This window comes from Ictidomys tridecemlineatus, chromosome 5 (genome assembly GCF_052094955.1).
Source record: "Ictidomys tridecemlineatus isolate mIctTri1 chromosome 5, mIctTri1.hap1, whole genome shotgun sequence".
Lineage (NCBI taxonomy): Eukaryota > Metazoa > Chordata > Mammalia > Rodentia > Sciuridae > Ictidomys > Ictidomys tridecemlineatus.
The window spans coordinates 8,789,071-8,810,699 of record NC_135481.1 but is presented as its reverse complement, the minus strand read 5'-3'; the positions used below and the strand labels follow the sequence as shown (position 1 = coordinate 8,810,699).

The 21,629-nt window shown below is 56.6% G+C and overlaps 1 protein-coding gene across 6 annotated transcripts in view; it reads left to right on the top strand.

Moving 5' to 3' along the window:
* Window positions 1-21,629, top strand: part of Lingo1 (leucine rich repeat and Ig domain containing 1) — a 190,255-nt gene that overhangs the window by 146,571 nt on the left and 22,055 nt on the right. For 2 of the 6 annotated variants that reach the window (XR_013438683.1, XM_021728581.3), the window contains one exon: window positions 20,267-20,432. The exons of the other annotated variants lie outside the window; for them this stretch is intronic. The gene's annotated coding sequence lies outside the window, so the exon portion shown is untranslated. The remainder of the gene's footprint in view (window positions 1-20,266; window positions 20,433-21,629) is intronic. 6 annotated transcript variants of the gene reach the window in all.

Genomic DNA, 21,629 nt, shown 5'->3' with positions numbered 1-21,629 from the left:
TCGGGGGTTTGTTCGAGGTCACTTGGGAGGACACTGGAGCTTCTGCTCCCCTCCCCCAGGCTCAGAGCCCACCGGGGGAAGGTGGGCTGCAGGCAGGACATCCCCCACCCCAGGATCTCTGGATGCCCCTGAGAAAGGCCCTGGGTGCTGAGGCCATCACATGGTCCCCTGAGGAATCAGAGGGGATGTCCTCAGTGTTATGAGAAGCCCCAAGTCCCACGGTGGCTGCGTCTCCACGGGGGCCCTCTGGAGTCACACCTGGGACTCTGCTCTGGCTGGACATGCCCAGAGCCCATCTCTAAGCCTGTTTACTCTGTGCCCTAGGGAGTGCTGTGGGGGAGGGGGCCGGAGGAGGACCCCACTGTGCCGGTGGGGAGACAGCTGAGCGGCCCGGCCCCCCCACCGCCTCGGGAGTGGAGTGGGGAAGCGGTCACTGACTCCGACAGGGGTCAGATCAATGTGCCTCCCTCCCGGGCTCCATTCTGGGGCTTCAGACCCTGCTCCTCCGTTGCTGTCCCTGCTGTCAGGCTGCCTGGTAGCACCTGACTGACCCAGCAGTCCTCCGTTGTGAATTCCCCAGCAGCCACACCCCACGGCCCACTCCATCCCGCCGACCGTAAGGACCCCTCTTCCATCTCTCTCCGAGGAGCTGACCAACCAGGCCCTGGCTCTTCCCACCCCCAGACCCATGGCAGAACCCTTGGGACTCTGGACTCAGAGGTGACAGAGTTCTGAAGTGACCTCAGCTGTGTGCTCTGGGGCAAACTGCTTCCCCTCTCTGAACCTCTGTGTCCCTAACTGGGATGTGAGTCTGGTCAGATGGCCTTGAGGTCAGTGTGACAATATGTGGAACCTGACAGGGTGGCCATGTCAGGACCCAGGGGGGCCCCTGCTTGGGGGTCCTCAGGAGGGGTGTTCCAGGTAGGGCATGATGGCACTTGCTTCTCACCAAGCCAGGGGAGACTTCTCAGAACAGGTGGCATTTGGACTGGCCCCTGAAGAATGACCAGGCTCCTCAGGATTGGGGCAGGGCCAGGGTGGGTGGGGTTCTGGGGTGGAAGGAGGGGGTCTGGCAGAGAGACCTAACAGCTGGGAGCCTTGGGTTTCTTAGGTGCAGGCCTGACCACATCGTGCCTTCGGTGGCCCCTGATGCCCTCAGCCAGGAGCCCACTTGTCCAAGCCTCCAGCCCCGGCCCTGGCCCCCAGGCCCGAGTGGATCTCTCTTGAGTCTCTGTAGTCTGACCTTGGTGCCTGCTGGTCTCTAATTGACCTCTGTGACTATAATAAAATCTGGCCTTGCCACCAAAGGACAGCCTCCCTCCTGTCCAGGGCCTGTGCCATCTGCCTCCCCTCCTCTCCCAGGGTCCCACCTTCGGTGGTCCCCCAGGTCTTCACACTGGGCTCCGTCACATTCAGGACTCGCCTCAAGTCCCTCAGAGGGACCTGGTGTGCCGGTGTGCCCAGGACCAGGCGTTTCCCGGGATGCAGAACTCTCTGTGTTGAAGCCAACGGGCCCCCACCTCGGGGTGTCACTCACCCTCAGTTCTGGAGGCCCCTCTGCCAGGCCTCTGTCTCCTGTAGAGACGGTGCGAGGCGCAAGCCCCTGCTCAGCTGAGGGAATGGGAGGCCCGGACAGGACTCAGCTTCTGTGCCCCTCCCACAAGCTTCCTCTCTCTGGGCCTCCATTTCCCATCTGTACTACGAGGATGGGCTCTGGGAGGCTCGGGGAGAGCTGTTCCAGCCCCAGAGCCCCCAGCTACAGCCAGTGGAGAGGAAGACCAGTGCCCGGCGCCATGCCAAGGCTGGACTCGGGGCAGGCAGAGCAGGTGAGCCGGGCCTCCGCGCAGGGTAGGTGCGGCCCGGCCTCCACCTCTGGAGGCATCCCGCCATCACCTGGGGCCATCTGTGGGCCGGGCAGTCAGTCCAGACCCAGGGTTGGGGGCGTCCAGAGCGATGGCGCCGACTGCCAAGCCCCACTCCCCTCCCACCCCCAGGAAGCAGATGGCCCAAGCTTGGGCGGGCGGCAGAGACGGGGACTGGCATTTGTGTATGTGTGTGGTTTTTTAAAAATCTGACACATTTTTGTCACGTCTTGGTGCATCAGAACAGTAAAGGAGGCGGGAGTGTGAAGAATGTTTTAACTCGCAACTTTGTAACAGTTCCAGGTTCTCCGGGCCTCCTCCCCCTCCCTCAGGCCCCCGCGGCGGAGCCTCCAAACCCATCTGTTCCCCAATCCCTACTCCCTGCCCCCCACATCCATCTATCCATCCTTCCTTCAGTGCTGGGGAGACATCATTAGAGGAAGCAGCTGGAGACTCTGAGAAGACCCTGGACAGGGAAGCAGAGGACCTGCGTCTGGATCCACCTTGACCCCAGACTCACTGTGTGACTTTGTGTAGTTCTCACCCTCTCTGGGCTTCATCTATGGGGTCAGGCCCATGCTCTTGGGGGTTGTCTCCTCTAATGCTTATGGGAATGTCTGGCCAGAATAATTAGAAATGAGAAGACTGCAGGAGGGATCCAGGTCTGGAAGTCTAGAGCTTCAGAGGCTCCAGAGAGAGTGGCCCCAAATGGCAGAAGGAGTCTCATTCATGAAACCTGGCAGACTGGCCCCATCCTTCCCTCCCCACCCTCACCTGGGGCCATCACCCGACTAGCCCATCCAAGGTGGTTCTTTGAAGGTGACCCAGGGCTGGCTGAGGGCTGGGGCAGCTGCTCTGGAGTCAAGGGAGGAGAGCCAGCAAGTACCAGAGACCCCGGTGTCGCTCCACTGCCCTGTTCTGCTTGTTGGTCCCACAGGGCCCCAGAAAAGGAGGTAGGGTGCTGCCAGGCCTAGAAGATTTGCTCCTTAGCCGCCAGCCCTTCGGCCCCCAGCCTGCCTGGCACTCGCTTCTGTTTCATTAGGCATGGAAGCGCCAACCAGCCTGGAAGGACAGGAGCCCACAGGGCAGGCTGCAGGCACAGGGCGCTCAGGGCATGAGGGGCAGCACCCAGGGTGGTGCGTCCACCACCAGGGCCTCGTCCCCCAGCTCAGAGGCCAGGGCTGCTGGGTCCCTGTGTGCTTGCTGGGGTTGGGTGGGGTGGGGCTGAAGCTGGGGTGCCCCTGCCAGGGGCAGAGGAAGAAGCCTGGCTCTCTGCCTCCTTCCCCACCCACCACGAGCTCCCAAAGCCCAGGGCGTGTCTCAGAGAGCAGAGGCACAGGGCAATGGGAGGCAGAGGGCCCCCCACGGGACGTCCCTTCCCACCTTCGGGAGCCACCTGCTCTCTGCCGGCCACACCAAGTCTCCCACTTAGGGCTGAGGCCGCTCCTCAGGATCACCCCACGTTCCTGCGCCCTGGATAGGCTGAGGGTGGTCCCAGGTGGAGTGGTCGCATGGGCTATGGCCAGGGCGGCTGACGGGACCCACTGCAGCTCTGGTCTGGACCCCAGGGCCTGGCTGAGTCAGTGCCGTGCGGATCTTGCCATATGGGCACGGGGCGGCTGCAGGGGAGGAGCTGGAGTTGCCATGGGAACCCGCACGCTGGCATTTCCTCTTTTGGGGAGGCTGAACCATATTTTGCGGGCGGTGTAGGCTTCTGAATCCCGTTTCTCCGTGTTTTTTAGGAAGGGAAAAAGGGCAGGGGAAGGAGGTGGGAAAAGGCAAGGAGGAGAGAGATGGAGTCAGACAGAGGGGGCTGGGAGGGCGCCGTGGGACTGTCTGGGGCTGCTGAGGGTCACTCAGGGACCCCTGTTCCCCAGAGCTCAGCCCGGGGCCTACCTGGGGCCTGGGCTCCCTCTGCTCCCCTGGTCCCTGGTTCAGGCTTCGAGTAACCCTTTCCTAAGTGGCTCGGGCCTGTGCCCTCCCTGAGGCTTCATATCAATGCCCAGCACTCTCTGCCTTCCTTACCCTTATCCCTGTCCCACAGGTGTCCATCCCTGTGGATGGCACCCCTGGGAGCGGTGGAGACCCAAGCGGCCTTGCTCTCGCCTGGTCCAGCGCAGGAGCCTGTGCTCACCAGGATCCATGGCAGACGCCCTGAGCTTTAGTAGCTTGGAGCAGATATGGAAGGCCTCATGGAGAGCAGAGGACTGTGCAGAGGGTTGGGCCATGAGGAGGCAAGAGTCGGAGGATGTGGGCGCTGCCTGAAAGGGCGGTTTCCACCCACCCATCTGGTCAGGGGCAGGGATTGTATGCTGAGAACATGGTCTGGGGACAGACAGACCTGCATATGAACTTGGCGTGCTCTCTCTCTCTCTCTTTCTGGTATAGGGATTGAACCCAGGGGCACTTAACTACTGAGTCACATCCCAGCCCACTTTATTTTTTACTTTGGGACAGGGTCTCACTGAGTTGCTTAGGGTCTCCCTAAGTTGCTGAGGCTGGCTTTGAACTCAAGATCTTCCTGCCTCAGCCTCCTGAGCCATTGAGATTACAGGTGTGCGCCACTGAGCTCTGCTCCTGGCTCCATCTCTTCATACCTGCAGCACCTCTGGCAAATGAATCTCCTGAGCCTCAGTTTCCCCACCATGTACGGTGGGTTGAGAGCACCACCTTCAGGCTTCCTGTGGCGTGCACACTGGGCAGAGGCCGGAGCAGAGTCATGGCCCCAGAGCATCATGTGGGGTTTTGGGATGTGGTCCTGATCCTGAAGGAAGTATCCCTCTGAGCAAAGGTATCTTGTGGGATCCAGCAGGACCATGTTCTGGGGGAGAGCTACATTGGGAAGGGAGAAGAGTAGGATCACGGGAAGAAGGTGATGGTCTACTGATAGAGAGCCTGGCCACACCTGGCCCTACTAGGCTTGGGATAGCTCTCAAGCACACCTGCGTCCCAGGGAAGCTCTAGCTCTTTCCTGGATGCTCTCGCCAGAAGCCTTGCCTGTTTGGTCTGAGCTTCCTTCTAGGAAGCCCCTCCAGACCTTGGGAAAACAGGGCAACCCAGCAGAAGCCCAGCACTGTGAAATTAGCACCTCAGAACTCCCCCAAGTGGGGAGCAGAGGTGCATGCCCAACAACTCAGGAGTCTGAGGTGGGAGGATTACAAGTTCAAAGCCAGTCTGGGTAACTGAGTGACCCCTGTCTCAAAATAAAATTTTGCAAAAGGACTGGAGATGTCGTTCTGTAGTGGCGTATTCCTGGGTTCACTCCCCAGTACCTGCAAAGTTAAAAACAAAACCCTTCCTCCTTGTGTGACCCTGGTGAGCCTCTACCCTCTGGCCTCTCATTTCCATGGGTTATAAACTGCTGTCCTTCTGTCCGGGGGTTGGGTATGAGCCCATGTGATGATAGGAAAGCCCCCTCTAGAGTGGATCTAGAGGACCCAGATGTGTGAAGTCTGGCTTTATTTCCACTGAGCATGGGGGTAGGTGGGGGAGGGTAAGTGGGGGGGGTGGGGGGAGGCAGTGTGCCTCTTCAGCTCAGGGTGCTGCTTCCAGGAACAGCAGAGCCCAAGTCCCCCTATGTGCCAAGATCTCCACATCCCAGTCCATTCTACAATAACCAGGGATGTAGCATTATTCCTGTCTGACACCTGAGAAGACTGAGGCTTCAAAAAAGGTCAGCAATTTACCCAAGGTCAGCCCACTAGAGAAAGCAGGGCCAGAATCAGAATTTGGATCTGTCTAGCTCTGGAATCATTTCCAGACCCCTCCAGACCCCACAGACTGAAGACCCCAGTCCAGCGTCTCCAATGGGCCTCTGTGAGGGTTACAGGGGGACCATTCCCAGTAATGAGAAAAAGATGAGGAGAAATGGATCCTGAGCCCTGGGCCCCATCCCCACTGTCTTGGGTCTGACCACACCTTGCCAACCTGGGGCAGCCACCCAAGCTCAGCCTGAGAAGGGCATTGCCTTGCCATCAAATGGATTGGGATGGACTCTTGACTTCACCTCTTACCCCCTCTAGTTCTCCCAGCAAATTACTGAACTTGGCTTAGCTTCCATTTCCTCATCTGGAAAACGGGGGTGTGTGGGTAGGGTTGGGTTGGTGAGGCATGGGAACACTGTATCAGTCAGGCTAGAAGAGGTTTTGCTGCAATAACAACCTTAAAAATCTCAGAGAAGTCTAACAACTCAGGCTTACTTCTTATCACTATGACATACATAGATAGCTGCTCCTTATTGTCACTCAGGATCCCAGACTGAGTGGTACTTACCATCTCAGTACGTGCACCTGCATGTACCATGGAGCAGGGAGAGGCACGGCCAAGGCCACACTGGCTCTTCATTTTAGAAGTGGGCTTGTGACTTCCACTAACGTTCCTTTGGGCCCAAAGCAGGTCATATGACCGTGCCTAACTTCAAAGGGGACAGGGAAGTGCAGTTCCCCACCATGTACCTGAATACCTGGGGTATTCATAGGCGTTCTTTAATGTGGCCACAGAAGGACTCCATGAGCACTGAATAAACTAAAGGGAATGGGGGCTCTGGCACACAGAACTTCCTTGATGAATGGTTGGTAGCCCTTTTCCTCTTTGTCTCCAACTCCAAGTAGACCCAACCTCCCTTTCCTTTCCTGATCATCTCCCCGAGATAGATTTTTAGGATTGGTGGGTACTTTGAGGATGAATATCTTTCCTCTGAAACAGAGACAGGTGGCAACTGCCCCAGGGGAACATGGCATGGTGGCAGCTGAGGCAGACAGAATGGATAGAGTCCCTCTCTCCTGGCTGAATGCCCTCCCCACCCCACTGCCTCCTTTAACAAATGAAAAAGCAGCAGATACCAGTAATACCTTAACTTTATTAAGGGCTTCATAAGACCCAGATCGAATTACATCTCCTGCAATCGAACAGTAAATTCAATTCCGTTCAACGAATGTTCCGTTCAACACTGAGAGTGGTGGGGGGATCGGGGTGGCCCACCTGGCTGGAGACCCAGCTTCTCACTTTGTAACTTCCCTCCTCCCTCGGGAAGATGTCCTCTCCCTGGCTGGAGGCCACAGGTCTGCCCTGGAGTCCATGAGATGAGTAAGCAAGGCCTGATAGGGAGGGGACACTGGGAACAACATTGGCTTGGGACTTGGGCAACTGGAGCTTAAGTGAGGCCAGAATAGCAGTCGGGACCTCAAGACACCTGGAGTCCAGAGCCACCTCGACTCTGGGCCTTGAGTCCCTGGCCTCAGGGACAAGTCCCTTTTCCTCTTGGAACCTCAGTCTCCCCACTTGCACCTTGGACCCCAGGTTCCCAGAGCCATGTTGCAGCCAGCCTTTGGCCCTCCTCAAAGTGAGATGGCTGGAGTGGGAGTGAAGGCTTCCCCCGTCATGGTCCCTGCCCTGAGGTAGCCCCTCGTCATGGAGGTGAGACAGACAAGTACTTGGGCAGGAGCTCCGGGAGGCCAGAGGCACACGCCCTGCGGGAGGCCTCCCGGGTTGACGTCCACAGCAGCGTCCTCCCCTCGCCCCCCCTGGGCCTGCCGTCGACCACCACCGGAAATCCCGGAGGACTTGCTGGTGGGGAGGGGATTGGAAGCAGACCCTGAACCAGCTGGGGCTTGGTGGGAGCAGTTTCCAGGTGGAGAACAGTGAGCAGCAGCTCGAAGTGAGGGGCTTCTGGAGTGGGTGCGAGAGACAGAGGTCCCCTGGAGGATGTATGGACACAGGGAATGGGACTTGGGTGTCCTAGCAATGTGCACACAGGCATGAGGCACACACTCCTTCCCCAGCTGCAGCCCTAGGCAAGAGATGGTGGGGCTGCCAGGAAAGACAGATGGCCATCAGCCACAGTCTCATAGTGCAGAGGACAGATGCTTCTGGAAGGCCTAGAGAGAGAGACCTCTGAGTCCCCAGGGACTCTGGGAAGTGACCCTTTCTACCCAGTGGGTCAATATCAGCAGCAAGAATAGTAGTATTCGTGACCCTGCTTTTGACGAAGCCCTGGGCGTCCGTCCATCGTCTTACTGGATCCCCACATTGGCCATGTGACGGGTGTTCTCGTCCCACTGATTCCTTGATTTACAGGGACGGCAAAAGATTCCCCCAGGGTTCGGGGGCCACACATGCTGTCATGCTGGTTGACCTCAGGGTCTGTGCGTGTCAGCCTTTCAGTCACATGGGCTGTCCTCAGGGAGGCCCCTCCCTGTGAGTGCATGGAGCAGGGTCCCCACGCAGATGAAGAGTGGATTCGCGTTTTCCACCCTGGTGTTCCTTGGCTGCTGCAGGGTTAGAGAAGTGACCCAGTGCCCGCCTTTCTCAACCTCAGCCCAGAGTCCCTGAGGGCCTGGCTAACCCCGAGACCCAAGGACCCCCAAGCCCTAAAAATCCCAAGCTCCTGCAGGGCCCCTTTTACTGGACACAAGACTGGGCAAAAGCAGCCAGTCCTGGCTGGTGGACGGGTCAGCAGGATGCTTCGCTGACTCCATGAGGCCTCTGCTGGCCGGGCCACCGTCCATCACCCCACCCTGGAATTTGTAGGTGTCTGCTCTTCACTTGCCAGGACTTGGAGGGTGTGACTTCAAGGCCTTCAAACAGGCTGGCATGTGCTTCAGAATCCTTGCTTATGCATTCAGAGCATGACGCGGAGAAATCAGAAGTAGGCACAGGTGGTGCCCTCCTGGCAGAAGCAGACCATTAGCAGCCACTACTTGATACTGATTGGGGCTTTTGTCATTTGACCTTAAGAAGGAGCCATTACCACTTTTCCCAGGTTTAGGTTACCAAAAGCCCTGAGCCACCTGATATTAAGATTCCTGTGGCCTCCCAGGCCAGCAACTTTGTCACTTGTCATTTTTAGGTCACTTGGGTTTCATTAGCTTGTTTAGCTCTTTCAATACCAGTCTGCAAAGGATCGCAGAGAAGGTGTTAACTGCCTCCCGGAGCTTCCAAGTGGCTTTCTGAGCCCTGTTCATTCGGTCCTCTGTCATTTATTCACTTATTCAAAAAATATTTATTGAATGTCAGGCTCCGGGTTGCAGCGGTGCAAGAGGCAACAAGCTCACAGCTACTTTTCCACAAGTGGAGAACTCTCTCCCAATTCAGTTTTTCGTCAAAAGAGGCCTCTACGTGAGCACTGCTTTTTTCCTGACCCGGGTCTTCCTGCTCTGTACTCCTCTCTGCCTGTCTTTGAAACCCATTACTGGGGCCAGGTGCCGCTCAGATCCAACCTCTAAAATGGCTACTCAGCAAAGCCTCCCAGGGGGTGTCCCCCCAGAGAGCCCCGACCCAAGCCTCCACATGGTCCCTGTCCACTCCAGCACCTGGACCCTCCCTCCCCACCCTCCAATCCTCGTCCCATCCTCTGGGTCAGCCACACAAGGCCTCTACCCTCTGTGACCAGACTGCCCAGCCCCCTCGTTCCCTAACACCCCTCCAGCCCCCCACCTGCACCCCATCCCCACCCCAAGACTTCTGCGTCTTTGGCCTGACTCTTTCACTACACAACTCCTGTCTGTCCTCTTCCCATCCCAGAGGTGGCTTCCAGAGCAGGAGGAACTGGGAATCCAGGACAAGGGTCCTGCCTGGAGTGGACCCCACCCTGGCCTCTGGGCTCTGATGGGCTGACTCACGGCTCAGCGCAGACACAACCTGCAGAGTCCAGGCTGCCCCCTGCTGGATGCCCAGGGTTGCCATGGCGACCCTCTGCCAGTCTTCCCTGCATGGAGACAATCGAAAAATAACAGCGAGGACTCTTTTATTCTGTGTCCCACCTGGGAGCCATTTAAGCCTCCTCACTCCTTCTGACACGTAATAATTTTTTTTTTGCTTTTAAGATTACCCTGAAATCTCACTTCCTCCTTTCCCGCTTCACTTCCAAACCTCCGTGGCAGAGTGGCTGAGAGCCTCGGGCACACGCACGGCTCTGTGCGCACACACTGTGCACGCGTGTACACACCACGCTGTAGACATCAGGTTGGCCTCCCCGGTGCTTGTCAGCTGACAGCAAGGTCCCCAGGGACCGCATAGCCCCTTCACGTCACCCTCCTCACCTCTTTGCAGTTTGCAAAGCCCTCTCCAAGCCCCTCGTGTCATGTAGGACCAGCAGCTTTGTCACCCCTCTGGTTTTTTTCTGCGAGAACAGAGGCTTGGGATTTTAGGTGCACTGACTGGTGTCACCTGGTGACACTGGGATTTTGTCATTTGTCATTTTGACATTTGTGATGGCTGAGAGGGTCTGGAGCTAAGCCTTCTTGACACTCTTGTTCTGTTTTTCCACTGTTGCCTTCTGGGATGGCGGAGTTGGGGGTGGGGAGTGAAGGACCCTCCTTTTCCTGCTCCCAGTTCTCCCTTCACCCAGCTGTGGACAGTGCTGCCGGCTGCTGTGCTCGGGGCCAGGCACCCTGTGGAAGCCCAGCCTGGGTACAGAGCCCAGCACGCCACCCCAGATCTCCAAAGCCCCCAGCCGCCCTCCAATGCCCTTGGCCTCTGCTTTCCAGCCAGAGCCCTTTCCCAGCCACCTGCTCGGCACCAGCTGACCAACTCTCAGCAGCCACTGTCCCCTGCTCCCTGGCTTCATTCTGCAGCCCCCTCCACACTCAAAACCCTCAGTCCTTCCACCATCGTGCCCCTGGTCTTTGCTCTCCCCGCGTGCGGGTGGAACTGATCCCTCATTTCTCCAGGCACCTCCATCTCTGATGGTCTGTCCCATGTTATAGATTCCCGCAGGAAGTTGCTTCAACCGTTCATTTACATGTTAAGTGCAGGCGTTGCCACTGACCATACACAGGTGCATCTCCACCATCCATCTCCACCATCCATCTCCACCATCCGGCTGTGGTTTTCATAAAGTCCTCAGGAATGGCATTGACACTGAGCCCAGGCATCGCCACCTAACAGGTTTACTTTGAATTCATGGACATATATATATAGACCACACGTTTGCCTAGGATGCTGCCACTTATGCAACTGCGTGTGTAGCTCTGAAAACAGGTTTACATTGGTCAGTCGAATAGGGACAACCGCTATCCTGTGTCCTGCGTGTCTGTCCACCCGACCTTGCAGCCTCAAGGAGTGAGTGGTGCCTTCAGTGTCTTTAAGGCACTTCCCTAACTTTGGACTTGGGTTTCCACAGATCAAGACCCACAATAGCAGAGCTGAGAGCCCCCAGCCCTAGGGGGTGGCTCCAGGGTATGTGTGCAAGTTCAGGATTCTGGGGAGGGAGGTGCCACTGGGGTGTGTGACAGAAGGTTTGAGGCTGAGGCCTGGTTCCCATTGTCCCTCTCCTGGGTCCTCTCTTCAGCAGGGTTGCAGGTGGCATGCTGGATCCCAGAGAGGCAGGGGCTTGTCTGAGGTCTCCATCCCTGGAGAACAGGGTTGGGAAGGGGGCATGGGTGGGTATGGCCCTGGGGGCCTCAGTCCCACTTGATATGTTGCTACCTAAGACTCACCGCCTCCACTCCCCTGCTTTTAGACCAGGGTCTCTGAAGCCCAAAGAGGCAGGCCAGAGGCTGGGGGGTTTCATTCAATCATTCTGCAACTCTTAGCCACAGGGAGCAGGTTAGGGTGAGGATTAGGCTGGGTCGTGCTGTGATTAGAACTGCTGCTTAAAGTTCTTGTGGCAACAGCCACGACATGGGAGTGTGGCCAGCCTCGGGTGAGAACACGGACAAATATGGATTCAAATCTCAGCTCCGCCCCTTTCCAGCTGGCTGGGGGTTAAGAGAGGGGCATAGCTGGCAGAGTGGCCACGTGCATATTTGTGTAGGTGGACATTCCAGCTCTGCTGGCCCAGCCATGTGACTGGCTGGTGACTTCCCTTCTTGAGCCTCAGATTTCCCCTATGTAAAATGTCACCAGTGATGTACAGGCCTCACAGGTTGAAGGCATGTGAAGTGTCTAGCACAGAGCCTGGCATGCGGTAACTGCTCCTTAAAGACTTGCTCTTCTGGTTAGTGTTAAGTGTTAATATTTTAAAAATTGTATCTGAGTTTGGGGCTTAGTCTCTTCATCTGTAAAAAGGGGGACAGTGATGATACTGAGGGCCCCAGTGGCCCACACCTGATACCATAGTCCTCCCTTTGCCTTCCCAGCCAGTGTCTGACCGTGTCTTTCTTAGATACTCCAGAATAGAACCCCAGGAGAGGAGGAAAAGAAGAAGCAAAGAAATAGTTCTACCCCACCATCCATCCATCTGTCCATCAGTTAGTAATGATGGTATCCATTTTCATAGAGAAGGGGAATCTGCAAAGTAGTAAAAAAATATATTTCCTCTGCAACTCCAGCAGCCCAGCTGTTCTCTTTCAAAGAAAAATGCTGAGGGCTGAATATAAAATAAAGGAACAATGATAGAGAGATACAAGGAAAGAAGAGGGAACAGTGATAGGAGGGAGGGGCAAAACAGACGGGAGGATCATGCAGCACAGGGTAGCAGAGAGGGCGACAGGGCTTTGCCAGGGTCCTTCCTGGGTTGTCTGGAACAGCATTCAGCACCTGCTCCCAGCAGCTAGCACCAGCCAGGGCCTGCCCCTTGGAGCCTGGGTTCAAAGGTAGCACTAATGAGGGAAGACAGCGTGATCCTTAGCACTGGAATTGCATTTGGGGATTGTCCTGCTGCCCCTGGAGGAGGCCCTGGGAGCCCCCTGGGCTCTTGGTCACAGGTGGTATTGCAGCAGAGTGTAACTTGGTCCTGGGGAGGAGACCCTGGAGAGCGCTCCAGACCCCACTCAGCTTCTGGCTACATTCTGCCTCAGACTCCACAGGGGGTGGGGTGGCCCCTCCATGGGCCTCATACGAGATCCCCCAACCCCCGCCAGCCTCCACACTGTGTGCTGCTCTTCCTGCCTCCTAGAATGTCTGTGCACTTCTCTGCAAGCCAGGCCCCTACCACTCCCAAGAGACAGTCTCCTCCAAAGAGACCTCTGGGATTGCTCCCTCCCTGGCCGCTTCCCTCCTCCTCGCAGCTCTGCTCACTAACCACCTAGTGTCAAAGCCTCTTGTAAGTAGGGCCTCCCTCTCCCTGGCTTGGGCTCTTCAGCTGGAGACCAATAGACCCTTCCTTGCAGGGCGTGGAGAGCATGAAGCGAGTTAGCGCATAGATCCTGGGGCCCTGGCACCTGCTGTCACATTGTAAAGGCCTGGTAACTGTGGCCTGTGTTACCTGTGTTACTTCCCCAGGGTCTGTGGTGGGGGCCCAAAGAGCACCCAGTCACTCCCTCTTGCTGCTGGGGACAGAGGCGTCTCAGGGGCTCTGTGGAGGAGACCTCTCCTGAGAGCTCTTCAGCTGCTGCAGACCCTCAGCCCCGAGATGTCTGGGGTGGAACTGGCCCTTAAGACTCGCCTTGGTGCGAGTCTACACCCACAGAAGGGGGGACTGGTGGCCTATGGTCGGACCCTTTTGGAAGTGCTCTGGCCATGCCTGCCTCACCTGCCTGCTGAGGGGTGACCTGCTTTAGGGGTGCCAAGAGGAGACAGGGGCTCAAGCCTCTGGCTTTACCTAGCCTTACCTCCCTCCTCCCAGCCCTTTTCTCCTCCCCACCCCTGCCCCCCCACTTAGCTCTGTTGCCATGACAGCAGGGTGCTAGGAAGCCCGACTCCTTGTGGGGACAGAACCAGAGTGATCCCACACGTGTGCTGGTCTCTGGGTGCACAAACACGTGCCTAGGTGGGCGGGTGTCATCCTGCACGCTGCTGTGGGGCGGGATGGGGCGGGGCTGTGTGTTTGGGCGAGGTCCCTTCCAGCCCACACACCTGGACCCTGCACATTTCCTGGACATGCAGCTAGAATGCAGGCGGGAACCACTGGACTGGAAGGTAGGGCAGGGCTGGGGCCCCGTTGGCCCTTTGGCAGCCAGTCACACCCACCAGGCTCACGCAGACGCTTCTCAAACCACCCAGCTCCCCAGGAGGTGGCAGGACAGGCAGCACAGTTCCACTTGCAGATGGGGAAACTGAGGCCTGCCTAAGCACCCGCTCATTCCCTAGGCTCACCCTGAGCTGCCAGCCAAGCTGAGGTGGTGCTGGGGCCTCCTGGGTCCCCAAGCAGTAGAGGTGTCTGAGGGGCATTTGGTACCTTGTATCCCTGGGTTGTCCCCTCCTCTAGACCAACCAGCGAGGTCTTTAACTTTGCTTCTGTTCACTCTTCGGATCCCAGAACTAATTGCCGCCCTTCCAAAATGGGGCCAGAGCCAGCTCTCAGGCGGACCCATACTGAGTGCAGGTGTCCCTCAGAGACGGCAGCTCTGCGCTTGTCACGGACCAACTGGCCTGGGGATGGGAGGACCAACACAGGAGCCTGAGTTTGTTCATGATGCTTCCCACGCTTCAGACGTTAGCTGGCATTTCTCTCAGCCATGGCAGAGGCTCGTAGCCCCCTCAACCTCCAGCACGTTGAGTAAATGTGGAAACGCCACTGCCACGTTCAAGGGTGGAAAGAGCTGGGTGCTGAGGAAATGAGTGGCACCTTCTGCCTGCTGCCTGGGAGAAGGGGTGACGAGTAGACCTCGGCCCACGCCTGCACCCGTCCCACCACCCTGTGTGCCTGGGGACCATCCCATCGTGCCCAGCTTCCTGGCACGTGGTGTCTTTGCAGTCAGCCAGCTCCCTCCTCCTCAGCCCCTCAGCCTGGGGAACGGGTAGTGGTCCTCCCTGCCCAGCTCTGCTCGGGATGGGGTGGATGAGGCTCCTGGACAAGCTGCTCTGAGTCAGAGGGTGGGGGAGGGGTGTCTGGTGTGCAGAGGGGGCTGCAGCCTCTGAGTCACCGGGAGCTTCCTGAGGGCACACCAGGCCTGTCTCCCCACTTGCCTGATGAGCCACCACGACAGTGCAGGTATTTATGGCTGGTTTTCACGCCCCAGCAGGTGGTGTGAACACACTGCGTCTGAGTGTACGCACCAGCACTGTGTTGTGATCCGAGACTGCAGGGAGGCCTTCTAGCTCTCTCCCCCTCTGACTTGCCAGCCCGAGCCACATCATCTACCTGAAGGAGAGGATCCCACCCCGTCCTGCTTCAGGGCTCTGGGTGTCCCTGACCCCAGGAACGTCTTTGTTCTTCTGCCTGGTCCAGTCCACACAGCTGTCCTGCTCCCAGGACTATCCAGAGACTTGGCCACATCTACCTGTCACATGCCAGGGAGCTGGCCTCCCTTCCTGTCCCTTATCTCCTGATGGCCACCCTGCTGCACCTCTGTGTGCCCGTCCCATTCCGTTTGATCGAATTTTGGAAACCAGACCGGCATGTTCCTGATTCCAGGACCTTTGTGATCTTAGACAAAAGATGTCCCCACTTGGGGGTGGGGATTTGTCCTTAGGGCCCAGAGTGGGCACCCAGTCCTGAGATCGGTCTCTAGAAAATGCCTCCCTCTACTCTCTGTCCAGATCATCCTGGCTGACACCACAGGCACCCAACCCAACTGCCCGTGCCCCAAAGGGAAGTGGTAGACGGGCATCGGGGTAGAAAGAGGGCTCCTGGAAATGCCACACCCCAGCCGATGGCAGAGTGCTGAGCTGAGAGTTCAGCTGCTGTGGGGAGCAGCTGGAGGTCCACGCTCCCGTGCTCAGTGGTGCTGACTTGCTGCGCAGCCCTGGGTACCCACAAGGCCTCTCTGTGCATCAGCAAAACAGGCCTGGGGGCCAGACCAAGGCTGCACAGGACAGCATGAGGGGTGTGGAAAGGTGCCAGGGGAAGAGGCCCAGCCCATGGCATATTTGATAAGAGCTTTCAGGATTCCCGCCTTTCCACTGGGAGAAGGAAACCACCTAGAGAACTAATGCTCTCCTGGGTGTCCAGGAGTAGGAAGAGGGGCCTGCCCGCTGACCCAGCTGAGTGACAGGCCCAGTCCTGCGCCCTGTGTGGCTGCGGGTCAGTTACGGAAGGAGGATCTGGCAGCTTCCCAGGACCAGGTAGGGGACAGGGATGCCTCTCCTAGGCCTAGACTGCCCCCACCCAGGCTTTGTGTGGCCCTTGGCAGAGCTGAGCCTGCCGTGGCACCACTCAGGTGGCCTATCTGCTCTTCCTACTCGGGGCTGGACTGCAGGCCCTGGCCTGAGGGGCAGTGGGCTTCCAAGCTCTTCACCAGGGAGGAGAAAAGTACCAGCAGTCCCCCCTCCCCGCTCCCCCTCCCCCGTCCCCCCTCCCCCCTCCCCGCTCCCCCTCCCCCGTCCCCCCTCCCCCCTCCCCGCTCCCCCTCCCCCGTCCCCCCTCCCTCCCTCCCCCCCCAGGCCCCTCTCCAAGCTCTGGCCTCTTGTTTCCTCCTCTGCCTCCTGGGGGTGGAAGGACCCTGTGGATGGTGGAGGCCCGGGTGGACCAGGTCCTGGCAGCTCCTTCTTGGCTGTCCCCCCTCCCACTACTGTCCTGGGCTCAGGCCTTAATGAAGCGTAAACAGCCTGGCAGAGGAAAGCCTCATTAGGCCTGATCTAATTAGGAGTCCCTGTGAGGTGGGGTGGGCAGGGGAGGTGGGGGGAGCGCCCACTCTGGAGGGCCTACTGTGCACCCGCCATGTCACCCATGTGTGTGCACACTCCTGGGACTCTCCCCACAGCCCTCCAAGCGCCACCGGGAACCTGAGTGGAAAGCAGGTCAGAGAGGACAGGTGGCTTCCCTGGGAGGTGCACCTGGGTCTGACCCCAGCACCAGCCTCGGAGGCTGGCAGAACCCCAGCTCCCCAGACCCCCTGGCCACCCTCCATCATCGCACGCCCCAGCGATGGCACGTTTCTGCCATTTCTGGCTCTCTGTGTCTCTGGCCCGCCTCTCTCCAGCACCACCTGACTCCATCGTGGGTCAAATGGTGGGAGGCAGGGCCTGGGGCCAGCAGGCTCTCAGCCCCCCCACACCCACCCCTCATCTGTCCCCCCCCTGTAATCAGGGAGGGTGTGGGGGAGCTGACAGGATGCCAGGCGACGGCCACCCCTTCGTTCGTCTTAGCTAACAAGCTGTTTATGGGTGTGACGTGACACCTGCTTTCTTCTTTATAAGTTCAATAATTTATAGGCATATTAGCGGCCAGGCAGCCACCCTGGGTCTCAGCCAGACGGGACGGGGCGATGCAGCCCGGTGCCTCTGCCGATATTTACTCTCTCCCACCATCAATTATTAAGAAGCCCTCCTTCGTTTTTGCACATAATTACATGAGCCGTTACGGTTCCAGCCCCCCGCTCTTGATCCCTCTGGAGAGGGGCCCAGTCTACCCAACAGGGCAGGGGGACCAGCAGGCTGGAGCGTGAGGCAGGCAGCCATGCTCCCTGGGAGAGGTGCAGCAGCCTCAGTCTGCACCCCCCTCTCAGCCAAGCCGGACCCCCTTGGCCAGCACGGGCCTTCCTCAGGGCCACTGTCTCCCCCATCCCAGGCCAGGCCTTTGCACCCCTGGTCTCTGTGCAGAGAGCGCCACCCTCACCTCCGTACACCTGATTGGCTCCTTCTCATCCTTCAATTCCAGTGCAGCCTTCACTGCCTCCTGGATACCTGCTGTGACCCCCAGGACCTGCTCTGTGTGTGCACACCTTCTCTCACCTCCACCTGCGACACACTGGGTTGAGACTTGCTTGCTAGACCATGAGGTTTGTCATGGCACAGAGAAAACTGTAGAAAACATGTGTTGAATGAATGAATAAATGAATGTGTGCAGGGTAGACGGGCAGATGGATGCTGGTGAGGCCACCGAAGCACCTGCCTTCCCGTCCCCATCCAGGAAGTCTGTCCTGATGGCTCCTCCTCCTCTTAGATCCCCCAGACACTCCTGATCTGGGCTGTGATCCCCCTCTAGGCAGCGAGGCCAGGGCCTTCCATCTCCATCCCCAGCCCCAGAGGGTAGGACAGAGGGAAGGAGGACATTTATCCTGCCAATCCTGCTGGGTGACCTGGGGAGATTGTTCCTCCTTCCTGATCCTGTTTCTTCGTTGAATGGGGAGAGTGAAAGTCCCTGCTTTACAGAGCCTGGCGGAGGCTCACATGAGATGACCTGCAGAAGCACCCACACAGGGCCTCTCACATCGCCGTGGTTCAGTAATGCTCCTTAACCTCCACCTTCATCTGGGAACTGAGTCTGTGTACGACTGAACCAAATTGGGTTGAATCATCTTATTTGCACTTTTTCTTGTCCACACTTCCTTGTTTTGAGTCTCCCCTGCTCTGTAGCTGGTGCCAGGCTTGGCTCACAGGGGCTCTCCAAACATTCCAGACTGATGCAATCAAGAAATTCCCAGCTGGGCACAGTGGGTATGCCTGTAATCCCAGTGACTCGGGAGGCTGAGTCAGGAGGATCATAAGTTCAAAGCCAGCCTCAGTAACTTATCGAGGCCCTGAGTAATTCAGAGACTCTGTCTCTAATAAAATATAAAATAAAGGGCTGGGGACGTGGCTTGGGGGTTAAGCACTCCTGGGTTCAATTCCTGGTATCAAAAAAAAAAAAAAAGAATTTTCCAATCTGTCAATCTACACCTATGAGGTGGAGGGTCTTCCCTTCAATAGAATGATAGAGGCCAGGGAGAGGCCAAGGACTCCTTTAAATTAGTGACAGTGAGGAACCAAGCCCTGGCCTCCCACTGGACTCGAAAGCCTGAGAGTAGCTGCCTGGAGACCCTGTGCCTCAGTTTTCTCCTCTGTAAGAAGAGATGATAATAGAACGGGCCCCACGGGGTTGTTGAGAGGATCAAATGAGTTGTTGAACAAGAAGATAACTTAGAGCCACCCCAGAGTGTGGTGTTCAGCCAGTCCTGACCCCTCAGCCTCCCTTTGTCTCCCTGAGAAGCAGCAGTCCCCTGGAATTGGCCCTGGTCATTCCATGCATGTGTGCACGTTTCCTGTGGGTGCAGGTATTTGTGCTCAGTTGATAGAGGTTGGGGTTTGTTTTCAAATTATGTAAATGGCACCACCTTGTATGTACCTTTGATTGTTCTTCCACATGGCATTTGTGATTTCACCCAGGCCCATATGGATAACTCCAGTGTCTCTGGGCTCAGGGCTGCATAGTGTTCCCTGGTGTGGTTTTGCCAGAGTGTGTTCATTCCCCCTGCCGATGATGGGCGTGTAGCATGTTTCTGATTTTCCACCATTATAGACAATGCATTCCCCTACTTGCCTTCTTGTTTCTCGGGGACACATACTCAGTATGGGAACTGTTGGGTCATAGGATGTGCATTTTTTTTCACCTTCACCAGAAAACTGCCAAGTTACTATGCCATTGGGGGCACTTTGCCTGAATTATCTCCATGCTCCCAGCCATTGGGAGAAAGGAACTGTTAGGCCACTTAACAGATGGAGCATGTATTAGTTAGCTGGTGCCGCATAACAAATCACCCCCAAACGTGATAGCTTAGAACAAATAAGTATTATCTTGCAGTTTCATAGGGCAGGAATCCAGGAGAGGTGGCACTGAGCACCCCTGGCTCAGGGTCCTACAAGGCTGTCGGCAGGGTGGCTGCAGAGCGTGCCTTAGGCTCCACTCAGGGAGGACCTGCTTCTTCTTCTTCTTTTTTTTTTTTTTTAGAGAGAGAGAGAATTTTAATATTTATTTTTTAGTTTTCTGTGGACACAACATCTTTGTTTGTATGTGGTGCTGAGGATCGAACCCGGGCCGCACGCACGCCAGGCGAGCACGCTACTGCTTGAGCCACATCCCTAGCCCAGGACCTGCTTCTAAGCTCATTCACTGGAATCCTCAGGGCTCATAGGTGTTGACATGAGATCCTTTCCTTGTGGAATTCTCAACAGAGCTCTCATATGTGGCAGAATAGACAGAAAAGCCATGGACAGAGGGCACCATGGAGAAAGCCATAGCTTTTTGGTAATCTAATCTCAGAAGTGACACCCGATCCCTTCCACCATATTCTACTCTTTAGAATAGTCAGTCAGTTGGTCCGGCTCACATTCATGGGGAGGGGATTACACAGCAGGGGGAAGGTAGGGGTCCCTGGGGAACATCCTAGGGCTGCCTATCACAAGGCAGCTGAAGCTCAGAGAGGTGACATAACTCGTCCAGGGTCACACAGCAGTTAGAGACAAAATCAGAACTGGAACTCAAGGCTGCTTGGCTCCGAAGCTGGCCACATCCCAAGCCGCCACACTGCCTTTGACTCTAGTAATAACAGGTTGTGACTTAAGTTAATAAACAAATCTCCAGCACAACAGAACTCAAGACGACTGCTTAATGAATGGATTTGCTAATAGTGCTGCCTGTTTGCACATATTAGCTCGAGTTCCCCCTGACATGCTCCGTGGGGACAGCGGAGCCCGGGCTCTCAGGGGGAGCTGCTTTGCCAGGCACAGAGCCCAGGGTCCCAAAGAGCCAGGGAGTGGTCTCTTTATACAAATTGCTTTTTGTCTCAGCATTTTTGTTTTGCTTCCAATTCAATTTAATCTTTTTTTTTTTAAATGGAGTTCACACTTCCCTGACCACTTCTTCTTTTCTTTTCTTTTTTTAGTTGTAGATGGACACCTTTATTTTATTTACTTATTTTTATGTGATGCTGAGGATCGTCGAAGCCAGTGCCTCGCCCTTGCGAGGCAAGTGCTCCACCACGGAGCTACAACCCCAGCCCCTTCCCTGACTTCTTAGGGACAGCTAACTGCACCCCGTGGTCACTCAAGGTGAGGAACATCAAGTATTTTCCTGAAGGGACTTCAAAGTGGGCAGGGCGGACGTGGCCCATTCACTGGTTGACCCCAGACAAATTTCTTGCATCTCAGCCACCAGATAGTCCAGCCCTGCAGGCAGGGCTGTGGTAAGGTCAAGTAAGGGCCAGCCCGGTACCTTCTTCCTCCACCAAGACTTCTGCTGTGAGTCCTCCAAGAACCGCCACCCTGACCCCGCACTCCTATCCTCAGTACAGTCCCATAGAGAGAGGGCTGCTGACCGCATTGCTTCTAGATGGTGGAAGGTCACTCACACTGGAACCTTTCCAGTGGAGGCGAGGGTGACCAAGGCCCTGAGGTGAGCGCAAGTGGGAGTTTAGGATTCGAGAGTGTCCCTGTCCCTCATGCCCTGGTCCCTTTCCCTAGGGAAGCCATTGGTCCTGGGGGATTGAGTCAGCTTTCACTTAAACACAGTGGAACCTCTGCAGGCAGGGCCCTAGGCTCAGTAGAAACTGGAGGAGACGCAAGACCAAACTCTGCCCCCCAGGTATTCTCCGTTCTCAGAAGATAAAGAACTCAGTCCAGACTTCTCCAAGTAGGGTACTAACAGCAGTCTCAGGATAGACCCCTGGCTAACAGAGGAAGGCTCAGGGGGCAGAAAGCAACCATCACAGTAACCAGGATAACCTAAAAAGTCCCCACACTGCCAGGTGTGGTGGCGGTGTCTGTAATCCCAGCCGCTTGAGAGGCCGAGGCAAGTGGGTCTCAAGTTCAAAGCCAGCCTCAGCAACTCAGTGAGACTCTGTCTCTAAATAAATACCAAATAGGGCTGGGGATGTGGCTCAGTGGTTGAGTGTCCATGAGTTCAATCCCCAGTACAAAAAAAAAAAAAAAAAAGAAAGAAAGAAAAGAAAAAGAAAAACACGTTCACCAAGTGCCAGCTGTGCTGTGGGCCAGGCTCAGAGTCCAGTACCTACTAGGTATTAAGTCATGGGGTCCTCACTTGGCCCCATGCTAGGGGTCTGTTTAGAGCCTGATTTTACAGAGGAGGAAACCGAGGCTCAGGGTGCTCAAGGACACAAAGCCCAGAAGCCCAGTTCAGTGGAAAAGATGAGGCTTTCAGAGCAGGTTTCTGGAAGAAAGGAGCCCCACAGAGTCCTGGATTGAAGGAGGAGGAGAGAATTCAAGGGTATGAGAAACCTGTTGACAAGA